Source organism: Protomyctophum parallelum (assembly GCF_964188405.1).
Source record: "Protomyctophum parallelum genome assembly, chromosome: 1".
NCBI classification, from domain to species: Eukaryota; Metazoa; Chordata; class Actinopteri; order Myctophiformes; family Myctophidae; genus Protomyctophum; species Protomyctophum parallelum.
The window spans coordinates 74265807-74273183 of NC_139697.1; positions in this window are offsets into that span (position 1 = coordinate 74265807).

Here is a 7377-nt window from a genome sequence, read left to right on the forward strand (position 1 = left end):
AGGTGGCTTTTGGGGCTTGGGGGTGGGATGGGGTGGTGGTGGGGGTATTATGTTTTTCAAGTTTTCATTTGGTTAGCTCGTTGAGGTGTGTGTGTACAGTGTGTGTGTGTCTGATATGACCTTTTCACTGTGCCACCAATGTCTGTCTTGAGAACATTGTTGACAATGAACCCTTTGAACCTTTTGTAGAGTGCCTTGGGAGGTTTCAGATTTAAAAACATTGTATCTTTGAGTTGCCAACGCATGCAGTATCTTGACAATCCACAAAAGACCAAAAAAATAACCTCATGTTTCAAATAACAAACACTCCTTTTTGTCCAACTGACATGTAATTTATTTTACAAGTTTTGCATTGGATCCGCATTTCCGAATCCGTACATACACTACTAGAAAAACCCCAAATCCGTACATCCATCAGACCGCTTATCCGTAGTCGGGTCGCGGGGGCAACAGCTCCACCAGAGAGCTCCAGACTTCCCTCTCCAGAGCAACATTAGTGACTTCCTCCTGGGCGATCCCGAGACGTTCCAAGGCCAGTGAGTCGATGTAATCCCTCCATCTGCACCTTGGTCTGCCCCGGGGTCTCCTCCCAGTGGGACGTGCATCGATGACCTTCCTAGGGAGACGCCCGAGAGGCATCCTAACCAGATGCCCGAACCACATAAGCTGGCTCCTTTCCAGACGAAGGAGAATCTACTCCGAGTCTCTCCTGTGTGACTGAACTTCTCACCCTATCTCTAAGGGAGATGCCAGCCACCCGTCGGAGAAAACTCATTTCAGCCGCTTGTATTCGCAACCTTATTCTTTCGGTCATGACCCACACTTCATGACCATAGGTGAGAGTAGAAACAAAGATTGCTCGGTAGACGAAGAGCTTTGCTTTTTGGCTCAACTCTCTTTTCATCACAACAGTGCGGTACAGCGCCTGCAATACCGCCCCTGCCACTCCTGATTCTCCGGCTGATCTCCTTCTCCGTCCTCCCCTCACTCATGAACAAGACCCCGAAATACTTAAACTCCTTCACCTGGGGTAATGCCTCATTCCCTACCTGGACTGCACAATCCACCGGTTTCCTGCTGAGAACCATGGCCTCAGATTTGGAGACGCTGATCCTCATTCTCCCGGGGGACCCGGTCATATGCCTTCTCCAAAATAGACCGGATATGCATACTCCCAGGCCTTCTCCAGGATCCCTGCAAGAGTATAGATCTGGTCAGTTGTTCCACGGCCAGGACGGAATCCACACTCCTCCTGAATCTGAGTTTCGACTATCGTCCGGACCCTCCTTTCCAGTACCTTGGCGTACACTTTCCCAGGGAGGCTGAGTAATGTTGTTATGACCCAAAATGTCTAGGAGTCGATGGGTAAACGGAACATATAAACGAGACAGGAAACCTCAATCAAAGTTGAAAAAGTCTTTACTTGTACTTCTCAGTCAAAATGTTTACAGAGGTTTGTTCAAATGGCTCAATTACATGATGGAAGTTAATCGACTTTAAAGTATTGGCAATAATTTATAATAAATCTAACAATAGCATGGAAAACTACAACTTAACCTGCCGTTCCTTCCTGAAGGGAACTAACATAAAACAAAAGGATAAGCAAAGTTTAAACCAACAGAATGAAAACAAGACAGCTAGAGTTTAGGTTAGCGGTGTCATCTCAAAGAACAGGATTAATGAGACTTTTATAGGTGATGACTCATGGCCAACGAGTCGTCACATGACCGGTCTGGCCAATGAGGAGGGATCAAGAAACCGATTCTCGCGAGGGATGGCGAGCGAGAAGGGACACTCTTCATCTGTACTTGAGAAAACAGACAGTATCATAGCAGCAATACTGGCCGCAATGGCACAGCGCAAACAACCCTGCTGACAGTCTTGATATACAAGCTAAGCGAACTAATGGCTAACGTAAATATATATATATGGAAATAAGAAGTACATATACTGTATATATTTAACGAACCATAATCGGGGAAAAAAAAAAAAAAAAGCTCGCCGTTACAAATGTGATACCTCTGTAATTGGCACACCCCCTCTGATCCCCCTTTTTAAACAGTGGGACCACCACCCCTGTCTGCCACTCCCTCGGCACTGCCCCAGACTTCCACGCAATGTTGAAAAGGCATATCAACCAAGAAAGTCCCTCACCACCCAGAGCCTTAAGCATTTCTGGACGAATCTCATCAACCCCCGGATCTTTGCCACTGTGGAGTTGCTTAACTACCTCAGTGACTTCCTTCCAGGAGATTGACGACGATCCCCCATCATCCTCAGGCTCTGCTCCTGTCAGGGAGGGTGGGTCTGATGTTATTGGGTTAAGGAGTTCCTCAAAGTGTTCCTTCCAACGCCCTACGACTTCCTCATTTGAAGTCAGCAGAGTCCAATCCTTTGGAAATCTGTACATATTACACAAACATTTTCCCCATAGACTGTAATATGTACAGATTTGTGTTTTTTTCCCCAATTTCTAGTAGTGTATATGCTATATGGAATGGGCTAAATGCACACAGAATAACTCTTCCTACTTCTGAGCCGCTTCCCTACTTCCTCACAGGTGTTAACCAATGATACTAATTAAGGCTCTGTTCCATTTAGTGTGCAGTGGTTATCAAACTTTTTTTTAATTTCAAGGACCCCCACAACTCTGACAGTGTACACACCCATACAGGAACCCACTCAAGGACACTTCCAGACCGACTGATGTAGCAGCGTGAGCCAGTGAGCCAATGCATGCACAACAGCAGCACCCTGACTCTGTTTGACCAGAATATAACAGAGCCTTCATTAGTATCAGCGGTAACAAGTTATTTTCCAAAATGGCGTGTGTGCATATAGCCCATTGCCAATCCCATGTTATTTCACTGAGATTGGGTTGATATTCTACGATCTGCTACTACAGCTCTCAGGAGGTACCTCGGGAAGGAAGACGTGTCCCAGGAAGTGGAGGAGCTGCAGATGGAGAGACGACTCCAAGTCAACATCCAGAAGGTGTCGGTGGTGACGCTCATGAGGAGCCAAGCCGTCCGCTGGCAGATCATCACCGTCATTGTCCTCAACTGCTGTCGGACCTTGAGTGGAATGAATGCGGTAAAAAAAAAAAACTCCTAACTACTTTAAGGGCAGATTCACACTATGGTCCTGGATGTGCACTCGGGACCACTTGGCGATTGTTTTTTCACTATAATGACATGTATATTGACTCTCGTTTTGCACACTCAACAGCTGTATTTTTACACCTCCCCGATCTTGCTGAATGCCGGCATGGACGACAACTTGATTCTTTACATGACTATTGGCCTAGGTGGTGCAGGACTTGTAGCTAGCATCGTTTGTGTAAGTATGATCAATTGTCCACTTTCGGCATGGGGCATATAGGTAAACGGTTTCAAAGATTTTCCAAACCTTGTGTCCATAAATATAATGGCATATTAGAAGTTTTCACTATTCTCAATTGCATTTCTTTAGTTCATTATGCAAGTAAAGGGTGGGTCGGGACTCAGGACCCATTTGTGGGTCACGACTCGAGTAATAATAAAAAATGTCCTACATTTAAAAAATATTAATATTATATATTATATAAATAGATTCAAAAGATTTTTTTTTAAATTACAATCACAATTTTACAAATTCTAAGAAATTCCATAAAAAATAAATATATATATTTAATTAAGAAGTAGTGAAAATAGCCAATCTACAATTGATCGACACTGAACTGGAAGGCCCTGTCTGACTGGAACTACAGTAAACATGGAATATAGTCCATTGTAACAATAATACACTATTTATAGAGCACCTTCCATGACAAGGAATGCAACGCAAACTGCTTTACAAAACAAATAAAGTACAAGAAAAGCTAAAAAATATCAAACATCAAAATCAAAGCAAAGTCAACTAGAAAAAGTGCCCTTCTGGGCACAGGTCTCCACCAGGATAGGAATGTAGGACATTGCAGCTTGCCTTCATCTGGTGGTTGGATAAAAGGGCAACAAAAGTAAACTAGGGAGTTGGCATACAAAGTTATCCACAGATCCGTGCAGTTAGAGGTAAAAACACTTTTCGGCCAGTTATAGCGCCACCTTGAGGCTGAGTTGAAATTGTTCATGTGGCATTTCTTCCTGGGCCTAGTGGGAATGTGCGTGCACAATTTCACGGAAATCATGCGATGTGTTCATGATTTGCAGCATTTTGTTTGAAACTGAGCACTCTTGTGAACTTTGGAAGCCAATCTTAACCAATCAGGATGGAGTCTGAGAAATCTGAAAGACCCATTTCGTTGAATGGCTCTAGAGAGACTGTGTACCAATTTGCGCGATGTTTGGACAAAATCTGTAGGTGTACTGTGCAAAAACTTGTTTTGCACAAAGCGGCCTCCTGGTGGTGCTATAACAGGCCGTTCTGGAAAGTTTGGGTTAACGGTGGCCGAGATTAGCTGCTCACGGACGGACACACGGACACACGGACGGACGGAGTGCAAAACATACTCTCCCCCCATGCCTTCGGCCTGGTGGAGACAATGGCATGAGACAAACACAAAAAAGGCAGGGAAATAGGCAGCGCAGTGAGTATAACATAAAAAATAAAAAAGCTCAGCCAAATGCTTTTAAAAGTAACTTGAACAACACTGATTATATGTGAAAAGCACGTGATGGTGCATAAATGGTGCTTTTATATAGCGTGTTTATCCAAGGAGCGTTGCATGGATTTTGCATTCCATTCGCACACACATTCACACACCAATGGTGAAGGAAAACATGCAAGGCACCAACCTGCACACCGGCAGCAATTAGGGGTTCAGTGTCTTGCTCAAGCAAGCAAGTCCGGGATCGAACTTAGGACACTGCTGTCCTACCGGCTTCAGGCCACTCTGCCCCTGAACCACTGCATTGCATGCATGCAAACACACACATTCACCAAGCTTTGTGTCCCTATAGGGGTTTTCAATCGACATTCACCAAGCTTTGTGTCCCTATAGGGGTTTTCAATCGATCGCTGTGGCAGAAGGCTTCTCCTCCTACTGGGCTTTGGTGGGATGGCAGTCGGCTTTGCGTTGTTGACTTTGTACCTCAATATGCAGGTAAGATCAATGCTACAGGAGTCGCCGCAAGGTCTGTCTTTCTCATCCGTGTGCGCACACTGATATTTCTATAGGCTACTTATGAGGACATGAACATTTTAGGATGGCAATTTTACTAATGTCATGTTAACCCTAACCATGAAGCCTGAGCAATACAATACAGTACTAGGACACACACCGGAAATGTCAATCGCATTGGCAGAAGGCCATTGGCAGAAGGCCATTGAAGTCAACCTGAATATTTTTCTAATTGACCTCATGGTGGTGCTATAACAACCCAGTTTACATTTGGGGCTCTTTAACTCTTGAAAATATAGATTGTAGAATAGTTTCATTGTTTTCTACTTAATCAGACTTTCCCCCAGTTAGAATTTTCTTTAAAACATTTTTGCTACTTCCTCTATTGCAGTTTCTGTCATTATTTATTTTCTGTATCAACAGAAATCCTCATGGATTCCCTTTATCAGCTTTGCCTGCATCATATTTATTAATATTTCCTTCTGCTTGGGTCCTGGTAAGAACGCATTTATTTATCAATTCATTTATTCATTCATTAATTTATTTAATACTTTTTGCAAGGGAACATACGTACAATTTCATGTCCATCCTCAATCATTTATCTTGACCAATCGATCCGAAATGGCACATGTGCATGACCATTTTGCAGATTTAGGGAGTTGGGAAGCTGCGTTTCCACTATTTTCCGTGTCCTGTCTTTCAGCTGCGGTGTTATTCATTGTGTGCAGCGAGTTGTTTGAGCAGACCTACAGACCTCCTGCCCTCATGATTGGAGGGTTTTTTGGCTGGCTGACTAACTTCTTATTGGGACTGGTATTCCCTTTCATGCAGGTGGGCAGATGCTTGTTTTAGCAATTAGACATATAGGACACATTTTGGACATACAAGGTTCCCCACTGTGTGGGTGTGTGGGTGGGTGTGTGTGTGTGTGTGTGTGTGTGTGGGGGGGGGGGGGGGGGGGCGGGGGGATTTCACCCATTAAAACCAAGAAAGCATCAGTCATTATAGATTTTATCGTTGGCTATTCTGAAATAGCAGATATACAAGCCACTCCATGTAGCACTGTGATCTTCACATCTGCTATTTTTGAAAAAGTGTTAAGTGTTATCAATATTAGAATTGTATTAACGCAAATATTCTCTTCTTGCCGTCCCTGGCACAAAACATTTTCAGATGGCGGTCCATGGCCAAATATATAGGCTATATATAGGCAAATATAGGCTATATATCAATTTTAGGTCCTTGGCACGAAAACTATTGATTAAAAAGGAATTTGTATAATCGGCCTCGGATCTTAATTGGGTAAGAGGAAAGGATTGACTCAACGTCCAACAGCAGAAGACTGGGGGTGTATGTAACTATTAAAGAGTGGCAGTTGGGGACAGTGTCTGATAACCATGCATAGTTGACCAATATATTTGACTGTTTTGTTTTGTGTACAGAAAGCACTGCGGACCTACGTGTTCCTGGTGTTCCTGGTGATCTGTTTACTGTGTACTGTTTATGTCTACATCGTCCTCCCTGAGACCAAAGACAAGACCTTTGTAGAAATCAGTAATAGCTTCAACGAGATGAACAAGATCTCGGACTCCTCACCTAAGAAGCCTGAACCAGATCTTGTGGCCAACGGAACATCGGACCATGTTAAAAAAACATTATTTTTAAGAAACGATGCATAAGCTTGCATGCTGGACATGCTGGATAATACATTTTGGGGTAAAAAAGGTCACAGTCAAGGACAGAATTACAGAATCGGTTAAATCTATAAGATGCGTCTTGACAGTAGGCCTAGCTGTAGAGGCATGCCCTCTACTGAGCGAAACTGTAGTTATGAAATGTCATCCAATGATTTCTCAAGTGGTCAATATTTGAGATCAGTTGTTTGTAAAATAAAGTTGCGAAATATCTCCTGTATTCTTTATTGTGATTTGTCCCTTCTGGCTCCAAAACTATGGAATGCACTTCCCATCAGTCAGATTTGCAGCCTCACTCCCAATCTTCCGCCGTAGTCTGAAAACCCACCTCTTCAGACTCCACCATGGCCCGTAGCACTTGCCCTAGCCTAGCCCCTTAGATAGCACTTTATGTAGACTTAGATAGTATTTTAAACAGACTTATAGCTTGTTACGTAGACGGCACTAGAATTGCATTTTATGTAGTCATAGCACTTTATAGTACACATGTATAATATAGTATAGTATGTATAGTTTACATAGATACTCCACTGTTACGTTCTTAGTTTATACATGATTCATTATAACTTTTTTTATGTGATGTAT